The sequence below is a fragment of the Barbatula barbatula genome (genome assembly GCF_947034865.1).
Source record: "Barbatula barbatula genome assembly, chromosome: 22".
In the NCBI taxonomy this organism is placed as follows: domain Eukaryota; kingdom Metazoa; phylum Chordata; class Actinopteri; order Cypriniformes; family Nemacheilidae; genus Barbatula; species Barbatula barbatula.
The window spans coordinates 17728475-17741491 of record NC_136785.1 but is presented as its reverse complement, the minus strand read 5'-3'; positions in this window follow the sequence as shown (position 1 = coordinate 17741491).

The following is a 13017-nucleotide window of genomic DNA, read 5'->3' as shown; positions in this document are numbered from 1 at the left end:
AACACATACATACAAACTCGATGCATGCAAACATACCTATTCAACACTCGCACATATAAACTCGATGCATGCAAAACACATCTATAAAACACTCGCACATACATATGACCTCTGCACACACACACACGTCTATAAAACTCTTGCACATACATATACACTCGATGCATGCAAAACACATCTAACACTGAGAGCTATAGCATTGACGTTCATTAGTCCTTTACTTGCTTGTGCAAGTTGCAATGAAGATATAGCCGATTTCTTTAAAGAAATGCTATAGCTCCCAGTGTTAGATGTGTTTTGCACGCATTGAGTTTATATGTGCGAGTGTTGAATAGGTGTGTTTGCACGCATCGAGTTTGTATGTATGTGCGAGTGTTTTATAGATGTGTTTTGCACGCATCGAGTTTATATGTGCGAGTGTTTTATAGATGTGTGTGTCCGGAGTCTGTATGTATGTGCGAGTGTTGTTTAGGTGTGTTTGCACGCATCGAGTTTATATGTATGCGTGAAAAAGTGTACATGCATGCATTACTAACATAATATGTATTGGTATGGATTTCACATTAGTGTGCACATGTTTTTCATATGTGTTTGCTTGAACATCCAATACTATACATGTATATGTGAGCAATGTATATGTGTGTATGGACGCTTTTTATATATGTATTCATAAGCGCAGTTTGATTTAAACCCTATGGCGCCTCATATCCTCGCTCCAGCCACTCACTCGCTCTGTTTGGTTTCATTACAGTGTGCTCCTTAGCACTGGGAGCTGCTGTCCATAAGGTGCCTCTGCGCACCAGCCATTTCAAACCCATCCTCCAGTATTTGGCCCACGCCTCCTAATTTGCATACACTCCTCAATCCTCAAATGCCCAATCCTAAATGGCTAAATGATTAAATGCCCAATCCTACATGCAAAATGCCCAATCCTATATATCAAATGCCCAATCCTATATACCACATGCTTCGTGTTCGTAATTCGCACTTTGTGCATGTAATGGAGTTGTGGTTGTGTCTGTAAAATGTCATAGTCGTAGAATTTGAAGTTGTACTCTAACTAAAAAAATTTATTTTGTACTTGTAAATTGTTGTGGCCAAAGATTTTGGAATCGAAATCTCACAAAAAGTGGAAGTACATAAAACATTTTAAATTACGCACAAGTAAAATAATATTACACACAAATTCTTTCAGTTACGTACATTTTTTTGACAGTGATTTTATTTCATAGTCATTCCCTGTAAATTCTAAATTCTACACTTTAAATTATGGTATATTTGTGTATGTGTACATACCCTTACAGTAGTGAAATACATAGCAATATTTACATATGATTTGACAGTTTGTAATAAATATAATTATAAAAGGTGTGCATTATAACTGACACCCACAGCTGTACTGTTGGTTTTGTGACTGTAAGTCATTCCCTTTAAATGTTTTCTTAGAAACTTGTATATGAATGTTTATGTAACTTTGGAGATGGTTCCTAAATTCATGACTATCGAATGTCCAACGTCAAACCATCTTAATTCGTGGATAAATACTGAATTTGTAAATCTGTACTTGCAAAATTTGTCAGAACTAAATAAGACGTTGAAATAGTACAAAAAGAAATGCCTTCTTGTTCTTTGGCTTCGCGTTGTTGGCAGTTTGTTTCCGCTACAGATGGAAGCCATGGCCTTATATAAAGACGAATCATCACATCATGCGCAATGTCATCACCTGCCGAGCACAAAATTACATTTTTTTATGTTAACTGTAAAATTGTATTTTTTTACATTATAGTGTTTTTGATTCGGTACTCAAGGGGCGTAGTTTGCGTGTAGGAAGGATCAACTCTGTCCCCAACTGACATCTCCAGGCTATAGTAACATACTGTTTCACGATGGTTATCTCTGCTGCCAGAGGAATGAAGAGAACAATGGGAGGCTTTCTACTGCTGCTGAAGGTCACCTTTCTCTCATAAAGGCTTGTGACAAAAGGGAATTAGGCCACTGCTGATCTACTCCGAACTGATTTTCATTCCATTAGGAAAAGTCAGAAAAAATTCTGCAAAAGTGTCACTTCAAACAAGCATATCTAATTTCAGGCATGCTAACCTCCTCTCTTCTCCATCAATCATCACTTTTAGCATTTTCAGGACACGTGCAACTATGTTATCTTTGCAGAGCAGATTAAAAACTCAAGTTTAATAAAAAGTTTGGAGTGAGATCACATCTTGAAAAGCCCCTCAAAGTTTCAGCAGCGGCTCCACAGCCCCACCCAATTCCCTCAAGGTTTTCTAGCAGTTCAATTGTACTATTGTTCAAATTGACCACCACAAATAAAAATATTACAAATTAGTTAGACAAATAAATCCAAATAGACAATTTAGAATAATAAAAAAAATGTATCTCATCTGAGGGAGAGTAAATGATGAACAGGCTACTGCTGATGTCTTTGAGTCAAAGGAGCTTTTGATCACGTAAAAAATATCAAAAAACAGGCACTGCAAGATTTAAACAAAAACAATATTGATGCTTTTGATTGTGTAATTATGATTATACTATACATTAAAATCGTTTTGCATGTCATATTTTTATAGGTTAGACATTGGCAGACAAATTGTTTATGAGTGATTATATCGCAGTTTTTGCATTAGTAAATCTTCACATCAACTTTAAGTAGCATGAAAAAGACAAATGTATTTAATCTGGGAAAAACATCAGGTTGTAAAGGTATGAAATGAACTGCATGAAACTCCCTTTATAATACAGTAAATAGGTCTGACTAATCGGATCTACTGCTATCTGGGAGCGAGGCTCCACAAAACTCTTTTACGCCAGTGATGCTCAGCGCTGTGAACAGAAAAAATCTTTGATGCACAATGATTGGACGTGAACGTAATTGCTGTAACTGACACGTTTTGTTCATCTTCATATTTCAGTCATCCTTTCTCAGTGTGACAAATAAAAGGTGTGGCGTGTCTAAACAGGTTGAAATGCGTGTGTCTCATGCTGATTGCGTGAGACTTGGGCAGGGATGCCAACTTGTCACCTTTCAGCAAAATTTGCCGTTTTGGATCCAAAATGGGTCATTATAGTAAATCGTGTAGAATCGATGAGTTTTCGAAATTATGTTTGTGTAACGGGACTGTATGTCTCGCCTCGTAGGGGAAAGTTAACACACTACCCTGGAAGACTTAAGAGCGGAGGAATCTTATTCCCCACTCCGGTGCTTTGAGCCTCAGTATGCACTCTATGTGTATATGTTTTACCTTACACCATTTCGAAGGTATTAAAGGAGTAGGCAGTGTAGGCTTCAGGCGAGTGTGTCAACACGGTGACTTCCTGAAGTGTATGTGGTGAAGAATAAGTTTAAATTCACATTCCCACCCACCTAATCCTATCAGTGTAAGTGAGACGCCCTCACCCCAAGGTAAGTTCAAAAATAACTATTCAATGTCTAAATTGAACAATTAGTAATTTATTGTATTGCCCTTAGTAAATTGTGTTTCTGCTGGAAGGGCCTGTTTCAATAAAATAACAAAAGGTAACAAAAAATATAAAATTCAAATAAACAGTTCATGACTTCTCGTTTCCTTGCAATAGTTCCAAATGATTCACATTTTCAAAACAAAATTTTTTTTACAACTCAAAAGTGTTCAAAACCACAACTCATTTACATACCAAATCAACACAGATTATTCACTTCAAAGAACTACTTTCAGTTAAGCGTCATTTAAATGATTCTCATGAATACATTTTACACACAGAGTTATCACAAACACAGTTCAAATTGAAGTTGAACCAATCAATTCGCTCGAAACTCAGTTCGTTATCAGTGTAATGTTCGTGTATGTGTGTGTGCGCGTACCGAACCGTGGTACCGGACTGTGACAACGACAACTTTGATATGATGACTTGTGAAGACTTGTGGTGACTTGCGATGACTTGAACCACAGCTGTAATGAATTCGTGAACAGCTGAGACAGGACAGTGAGATGTCGTAAGGATGGCAGGGAAATAATAAAAAATATAAAAACAGAAAATCTCTGCGTGACCCGGGGAAACTCAGGAAATGTCCGGAGCAAAAATGGCGCAGCTCAGTTCGGCTCGCACGTGGCGCGCTTAGCTAACTGGTTTAGATCACACACAAAAACGTCTTTCAAAAAAACGAATCACTACTTCAAAATCAAACGATCAGCTCACATACGCATTCATACGTGTTTAAGGTAACTCACGGCCCTAGCAACTCTCTCTCGTGCTCTCAACTGGTCTCCAACACCGTTCTCTGTCCGATGACGCGATCGACCAAAACCTCTGTTTCAGCTGCGTCTACAGTTTCACATCAAAATGTTGATGTACACTAACCTCACGAGACTTAATCCGAACGTGCACCACTGGCTTACACTACAGCTGCAACGGAAAAATGTCAACCTGTAGTACAACAAACATGGCGTGTCTGCCTCGCGAAATAAAACTGATGTTTTTTCTTATTTCCCAGACGTCTCTTCTTTATCTTTCCCGGCGCACGGCAGAGAAAAACCCTTTCATAATAAAAGTCCCCATAGAGAAAAATACCTCCGTTACATTCCCCCCTGCTAAACCCTGCCATACCATCGACATCTCCAGACAGCCTGTCTCTGAAACATAAACAGAACAATTTAAAGTGCAACATTATACAAGACACATTCTTTTCAATTTTAAACAAGATCATACAGATATATTTCTCATCACAACCTCAGTAAACATTTTAACCTTATGCCATTAGATAATCATCTCTATACCTCACAGGTAATTTACCACGGCTTTGTCTTTGCGAGCGTCTGAGCTCTGGAACATGTTCACTTTCAACATCTGAAATGTCAGCATCCTCAGAAACTCCTTGTGCTCCCCACTCTACTTCAGAGACCAAATCTTCCACTACATTCTCCTGTTCTTGTGTTACTCCCCCTCTTTGTTCTACATCATTTGTTTCCATCGGTACCACCCTTTTATCTTTACTCTGTCTATGTGCAGTGGCTGGAAAACACACAAGATCTGGGAATTCAGTTTCTGTATCTGACTGGTTTACGTGTCTACATGTGGTTGTACGTGGCATACTAGGTGACAAAGAAAATGTGCAATGACGGAGCTGATCTCTGTGTACTACTCTGGACGGACCCCCCTTTTCAGGTTTGATAGTAAATACAGGTATGTCTGAATGATTCTGCTTTACTACAATGTACGGTGCATGTTCCCACTTGTCTTGAATCTTATTTCTGCCCCTATGTTTGTGATTACGTAGCAACACATGATCCCCAGGCCTTACAAGCGCTCCAGAGGTTTTGCGGTCATAGACTCTTTTCCGTCTCTTGGAAGCTTCCTGTGCGACCATATTTGCAACTTCTACGGCAGTCTTTAGTCGATCATGATGACTCTTCACCCATTCGTCCAAGTTTTCTGCATCACTTTCCTCCAAATCCTTTCCACCCAACACATCTAATGGAAGTTGCGCATCCCTCCCAAACATCAAGTTAAAGGGAGAATAGCCAGTAGATGAGTGGACGTGATTGTTGTAAGCCATCACTAGCTCAGGTAGGTGAGTTTTCCAGTCTTTCTTCTTCTCCGGTGTCAACGTTCTCAGCATATCATGCATTGTGCGGTTGAACCGCTCGCACTGAGAGTTTCCTTGAGGATGATAGGGACTTGTACGACTTTTTTCAATACAATAGGCTTTACAGAGTTCCTTGATCACTTGCGCCTCGAAACATCTTCCCTGATCTGAATGCAGACGAGCTGGACACCCGTAGCAGACAAACCAATGCTTAATGAGGGCCTTTGCAGTGGTTCTCGCTGTTTGGTTCTTGGTTGGGACAGCAACTGTAAACCGGGTAAACATATCAGTTAGAACCAGTACATTTTCATACCCTCCTAAAGACATTTCCAGCTGAGTATAGTCCATCATGGCCAGCACTTCTAAAGGAGCAGTGACATTGCTACAAGTAATCGGAGCTCGGATTCTTGGAAATACATCCTTTGCAAGGGTACATATTTTACACTGTGCTATCCATCCTTGAACATCCTTAGACATATTAGGCCAATAGTGACTCCGCCTCATCAGTGTCAGAGTACTCCTTTCTCCGAAATGACCCCCATGCTCATGTTGACTATCATAAACTGGACGCTGTAATGGGCCCGGAACAACCAACTGCCTCATTTTTTCTCCATCCCTTGGATCAAGAATGCATCGAAACATCACTCCATTATGCAATCGAAGACGTTCGAACTCCCTGCAAAGCTTTTTCGACTCTGGTGGCATACTCTGTTGTTCTGTCCTGCTTGGTTTTCTCTCTTTGAACAGTGCATTGTACATAGGACCCATCAAGGCATCACTTCTTTGTAGCTCCCTTATTTCATTCCAGCTGTAACCAGTCAGCACTTTCTTGATGGACGCTTGTACGGTCACTTGAACATCAGTCTCGCCCGGCTTGGAGTCTTGCGTGGGCCACAGGCATGCACGCACTTCCTCAGAGTTCAGTCTGATGAAATCCTGCTCTGTGTCTTCCTGCTCTGGAACTTCACTGGAGGGAATCCTTGAAAGAGCATCCGCATTGGTGTTCAGTCTTCCAGGCTTATACAGAACCTCGAAATTAAGCTCCGCTAACTGAGCCACCCAGCGCTGCTCAACTGCACCAAGATTTGCAGTCCCCAGATAACGCAGTGGATTATGGTCAGTGATTACAGTGAACCTGGAGAAAATAAGGTACTCTTTAAATTTTTCTGTTGCAGCCCACTTAAGTGCCAACAGCTCCAGTTTGAATGCACTATAGTACTTGTCATTCCGCTCTGATCCTCTCAGGCCTCTGCTAGCAAAGGCAACGACGTGCTCTGCTCCACCTTGCTTTTGGCTCAATACAGCTCCGAGGCCCTGTTGACTTCCATCTGTAGTGAGGATAAACGGAAGGCCGAAGTTGGGGTAAGCAAGGACAGGTTGTGACATCAGGTATTGTCTCAATTTGTCAAATGCAGTCTGGCATTCGCTACTCCACATGAACAGTTCAGAGGCTCTCCTTTTGTCTTTGCTGCCCATTAACGCATGCAATGGTTTTGCTAGTTGAGCAAACCTTGGTACGAACCGGCGGTAATAACTCATGAATCCAATCAATTGTCTCACTTCTTTCACACTTTTAGGCACAGGCCAAGTATCCAATGCACTAACCTTTTCACTGTCGACTTGGATTCCTTCAGAGGAAATCACGTGACCCAAGAATTTTACCTCAGATCTGAAGAGAAAGCATTTGCTAGGTTTCAACTTTAGGCCATGCCGCTTCAGTCACTTCAATCAAAGACCAGCTCTAGTCTCTCACAGTGGCTCTTGAAGTCTTTAGAAAACATGATAATATCATCCAGATATATCAAGAGGACATCGAAGGTCAAATCCCCGAGCACTACTCCCCTAAAGGGGCTGGAAGGTTGCTGGCGCATTGCACAGCCCGAATGGCATCCGCGTCCACTCAAACAGTCCAAACGGGGTAGTGACTGCTGTCTTTTCACGATCACGCTCACTTACTGCTACCTGGAAATAGCCGGCCGTAAGATCTAGAGTGGAGAACAGCTGAGCGTTTCCCAGTGCGTCCAGAGATTCTTCGACTCTGGGAAGTGGATATGCGTCTTTGCATGTGACCTGATTAAGCCTCCTGTAATCACAACAGAAGCGCACACTGCCGTCTTTCTTAACAACGATCGCTGCTGGGGATGCCCAGGGACTTGCACTCTCCTTAAGGATGCCTTGTGACACTAGATCCTGCACGTGTTTTTTGAACTCTTGGAAAACATGTGGCGGTACTCTACGGTGCCTTTGTTTCACTGGCGGAGCATCACCGGTGTGAATGTCATGCGTTACCGACTGTGTGTACCCATAGTCACTGTCACTTTTGGAGAATATGTCCCTGTACTTTGCCAACAACTGGTTAAGTTCTTCTCTTTGTGCAGGGGTGAGCTTTTCGTAATTTCACCTGGACTGGTACTGGGGGGTTATCTGAGATTTCGACTGCTTGAACATGCGCCACTCGTCGGACATGCAGTGTCCCTTCCTCCTCCTCAAATTCTAGTGTATTCTCAGTTAACACCTCCTGTGGTTTAGACACTACTGCCACTCTGCATCTTGGGTTAAGTCTGATTGTTCGCTCGCTCGAATTCATCACACGTACAGAAACTTTACCACCCTCAGTTTTTGTTAGCACATTGGCCACTAGGAGTCCCTTGGGTAGACTCACTCCAGTGGTGGGCTCAATTAATACTTGGCACTTCACTTTAGGTGGCACTCTGCAACGACCTTCGAACACCTTTTCACTCAATGGAGGGATGATGACGGCCTGTTTTCCACCAACTTTGACAAACCCAATCTTGCCATCAGGACTCCTCAAGGTTTCTGTTCTCTCGACACTGGCTAACACCCTTCGTATCTTTGCTTCTGCAGGTTGTCCATACTTGTTGGCTGACTTCACATTCTTTCCGGTGACAAACACAGACTTGAATTCACTGATTATATTCATCCCAATGATTCCTGAAAGTCCCTTTATCTCCTCTGCTTTTGGGCTCATGTCTGTCAGCACAAAGATGCATTTTCCTGGGAGAACCTTCCCCATAAACTCCACGTCAGCTTGCAGGCATCCTAGCACAGGAATGTCAAGTCCATTAGCTGCAGTGAGTCGTACCCAGTGAGCAGATGACAGTCTCAGCTCCTGTTCTCCGAAGTGCTTCCTAAAGTGTGACTCTGTTATAGTGGACACTTCTGAGCCTGTATCCAGTAAGCAGTTTGTCTTAACACCAGCTATTCTAACTTCAACAGTCAGACAATCTCCAAATGCACCACTTTTCAACTTCTCTGTCCCGTCGTCAGTCCATTCAGCTGTATGACTTCTTATCATAGATGGCCCAGGGATGGTTTGAGCTGTACTTGATGGAACGTTTCCTACGTTAGTTCCAGGTGCCCCTGTAGAACGTCGAGACTGATCAGTCACTGTAGCTGCTTCAGTACTTTGTGGACAGTGCCTGCTAGTGTGCCCAGGTTCACCACATGAATAACAGATGTACCTGCCCTCACCGTCCCTCAGGGGTTGTCTTTTTGGACGACTCTGTTGAAGTCGTACCCTGCTATTACTGTGTACTGCCTGGTAAAGTTCATCTTGACGAGCAGCAATCTTCTGTATGGCTTCATGCAGTTTTTCCAGTGTTAACGTAGAGGAAGCATGCTCTGCATCAGCACTCACCACTCTGACACGGGGGCTGTGTTTTGGAATGTCCGGCGTTTGAGTCTCTTCTTCTTCAGCCCAAGTCTTCTGCGGCTTGCATTACCTGAACAAAAGTCAAGCTTGCTTCTTCTTTAACTCGCCTTTTCAATTCACGAAAATCATCTCGAAGTCCTAGGACAAGTTGTTCTTTTAACACACTTTCGGCCTCTGGAACTCTGTTTGGCTCTCTGCGCTGAACTCGGCTGAGTCTTTCTTGTAGGTCATATGCGTAGGAGCGTATCATCTGACCTGGCATTTGTTTTCGTTCGTAGAAATCTTTCAGTCTGGTTCCAATTGGTACTTTGTCTCCATAGGTGTCTAGTAGGACTCGAAATATATCCTCAGTAGATTTTACACCATCACCCAACATGAACCTGACAGTCGTTTTGGCTTCATCTTTGAGATGCTGTTTCGCCAACTCTACACGATCTTCTGCAGGTACTCTCATCACTTGAAAGGCAGATTTCATTGATGCAACCCACTCTTCAACGCTCAACTCTCCAGTCTTGGTCGAACGGCCACTGAACTCTGGCAGTTTCCTGTCCCTGGGAATATAAATGGCAGCTGGGGGTGCTTGAGCGGTAGTTTGACGCTCGATGACGGCTCTTGCTAGCGACAGTGCCTCTCTTTGTTCGGTTCTTGCCTGGTCGAGTGCTCCCGCCTGTTCGGCAAACCGCCTCTGCATCTCCGCCATCTCCTTTTTCAGTTCCTCAAACTCTGCCATTCTTCAGCTTGGAGGCCCGGGGACGTGTGAGACAAAACAAGAAGGTAAATACAGTTTAATTCTATCCTGTTTGTGATGCCAAATGTAACGGGACTGTATGTCTCGCCTCGTAGGGGAAAGTTAACACACTACCCTGGAAGACTTAAGAGCGGAGGAATCTTATTCCCCACTCCGGTGCTTTGAGCCTCAGTATGCCCTCTATGTGTATATGTTTTACCTTACACCATTTCGAAGGTATTAAAGGAGTAGGCAGTGTAGGCTTCAGGCGAGTGTGTCAACACGGTGGCTTCCTGAAGTGTATGTGGTGAAGAATAAGTTTAAGTTCACATTCCCACCCACCTAATCCTAACAGTGTAAGTGAGACGCCCCTACCCCAAGGTAAGTTCAAAAATAACTATTCAATGTCTAAATTGAACAATTAGTAATTTATTTTATTGCCCTTAGTAAATTGTGTTTCTGCTGGAAGGGCCTGTTTCAATAAAATAACAAGGTAACAAAAAAATATAAAATTCAAATAAACAGTTCATGACTTCTCGTTTCCTTGCAATAGTACCAAATGATTCACATTTTCAAAACAAAACTTTTTTTTACAACTCAAAAGTGTTCAAAACCACAACTCATTTACATACCAAATCAACACAGATTATTCACTTCAAAGAACTACTTTCAGTTAAGCGTCACTTAAATGATTCTCATGAATACATTTTCCCCACAGAACAGAAAACAGAAAATCTCTGCGTGACCCGGGGAAACTCAGGAAATGTCCGGAGCAAAAATGGCGCAGCTCAGTTAGGCTCGCACGTGGTGCGCTTAGCTAACTGGTTTAGATCACACACAAAAACGTCTTTCAAAAAAACGAATCACTACTTCAAAATCAAACGATCAGCTCATATACGCATTCATACGTGTTCAAGGTAACTCACGGCCCTAGCAACTCTCTCTCGTGCTCTCAACCGGTCTCCAACACCGTTCTCTGTCCGATGACGCAATCGACCAAAAGCTCTGTTTCAGCTGCGTCTACAGTTTCACATCATAATGTTGATGTACACTAACCTCACGAGACTTAATCCGAACGTGCACCACTGTCTTACACTACAGCTGCAACGGAAAAATGTCGACCTCAAGTACAACAAACATGGCGTGTCTGCCTCGCGAAATAAAACTGATGTTTTTTCTTATTTCCCAGACGTCTCTTCTTTATCTTTCCCTGGGCACGGCAGAGAAAAACCCTTTCATAATAAAAGTCCCCATAGAGAAACATTTTGCCCCGTGCAGCTCTGCCACTAGGTTGGTCCAAGTGCACTGGCTGGAGGTCATCATCAGGCTGCACCCCCACCACAGGGGTCCTCTCCTTTCTGATAGTGGCAATGTTATGCAATATGGCACATGCAACAATTATGTCACAGGCCCTGTCAGGTGCAACCCTCAGACTTTTCAGACACTGAAATCTTCCCTTTAGTTGCCCAAAGGTCATTTCAATGCGTGCCCTTGTCCTGGCTAGAGCTGCATTGTAACAGGATTGTGGTCCAGGGTTTGGCTCAGGGAAGGGCGTCATAAAATACTGCCTGCAGGCATAGCCCGTCTCCAAGCAGGATCCCGTAAAAATCCCCTGTATAATGGAAAAATGCAGTTCTGTTATGCTCGGCATAATACTGTGTATGATACTGTGAGCTTGAAATTTGTGTTCCCTTACCATGTTCAAATAATGTGCATAAATGTGACTCTGAAATGTCTTGAGTCATGCACTGATCCTGGCCATTTTGCTTCCACCTTGGTTATATGGAACATAGAGTCACACACCATCTAAGATATTCTAGTCAGTCAACTGCATACTTTTTATTTCATTCCTTTGTTTTCCAAGTAATATATTACTAATCTGGAATATTACAAATTGTAATAGTAATTTACCGGCACATTTACAAAATCCCCCTCATTGGGACCTGGTGGGGCCTTGATGGGGACGTGTGTGCAGTCTATGGCACCAATCACGTTAGGGAAGCCTGAAGGACACATACTGTTAGTCATACTTATTGGCATGGTCATGATTGCCTGTCATTAACAATTAATAGCAAAAAATCTTGCTTTACAACCTGTGGTCTTAAGTAGCTTGGAAATGCCACAAAACCCCCTAAAAACTGCTTGAGCGCCAGATAAACTTTGTGAATGGCACGACAGACAGCACTTTTCACCAAGTTCTCAGCATCTCCAATAGTGTAAAGGGAAGTGCCACTCGCAAAGAATCTCAGGCCAATGCACACAGTCTGTGCTGTTGCTAAAGCCTGACTCCTCTGTGTTGAACACATAATGTGTGGTTCCAACAAATTAATGATAATGATAATGATAATAACACCCTCACGAGAAAAACGGTATCTCTCAACAATTACGCTATCGCGCTGCGATAAAGGATCCTGTCTATCCCGCAATACGCGGTTAATTCGAAAAGCTCTGCGAATTATTCTTGCATCTTCAGGTTGCTGTCGTATAAATGGACAAGACATGGCTGCGACAGACTTACCTATCTCCTCTGCTTATAAAGCTGCAATCTAATCCTGTTTACCAGCTCCTGAGCAGGTTCAAGCTTACGAACCTGTTGCTATGACAGCAAGTCCAGGATGAGCGTCCAAGAACCAAACAATCCAAGATCATGCCAAATTGTCAACAATAAAATCCAGCTAACTGGATTAGCGATGTACGAAGACCTGGACCTTTGGTTCCAGGTCTGAACCTGTCTTGTTTTGTTTGTTAGTCTTTGTTTTTGTCTGTGTCTGCCCCCGCCTCCCGTGTGTTTCCACTTCCCCTAGTGCACCAGGTGCTCTTTTCCACTCATCACGCACATCTGTTCCCACTCTCCGGTTAATTCATGAACTACTTATTCCTCGTTCCTTCCCCACTCTTTGTCAGATCGTTAGTGTGTCTTGATGACCTTGTGGATTTACGCCCTTGTCTTGGATATTACTGTCTTGAATTGGTTACTACTCTCTAGTCTTGGATATTACCCGCTAGTTTCGGACATCTCATTTCCCGACTATGGATTAT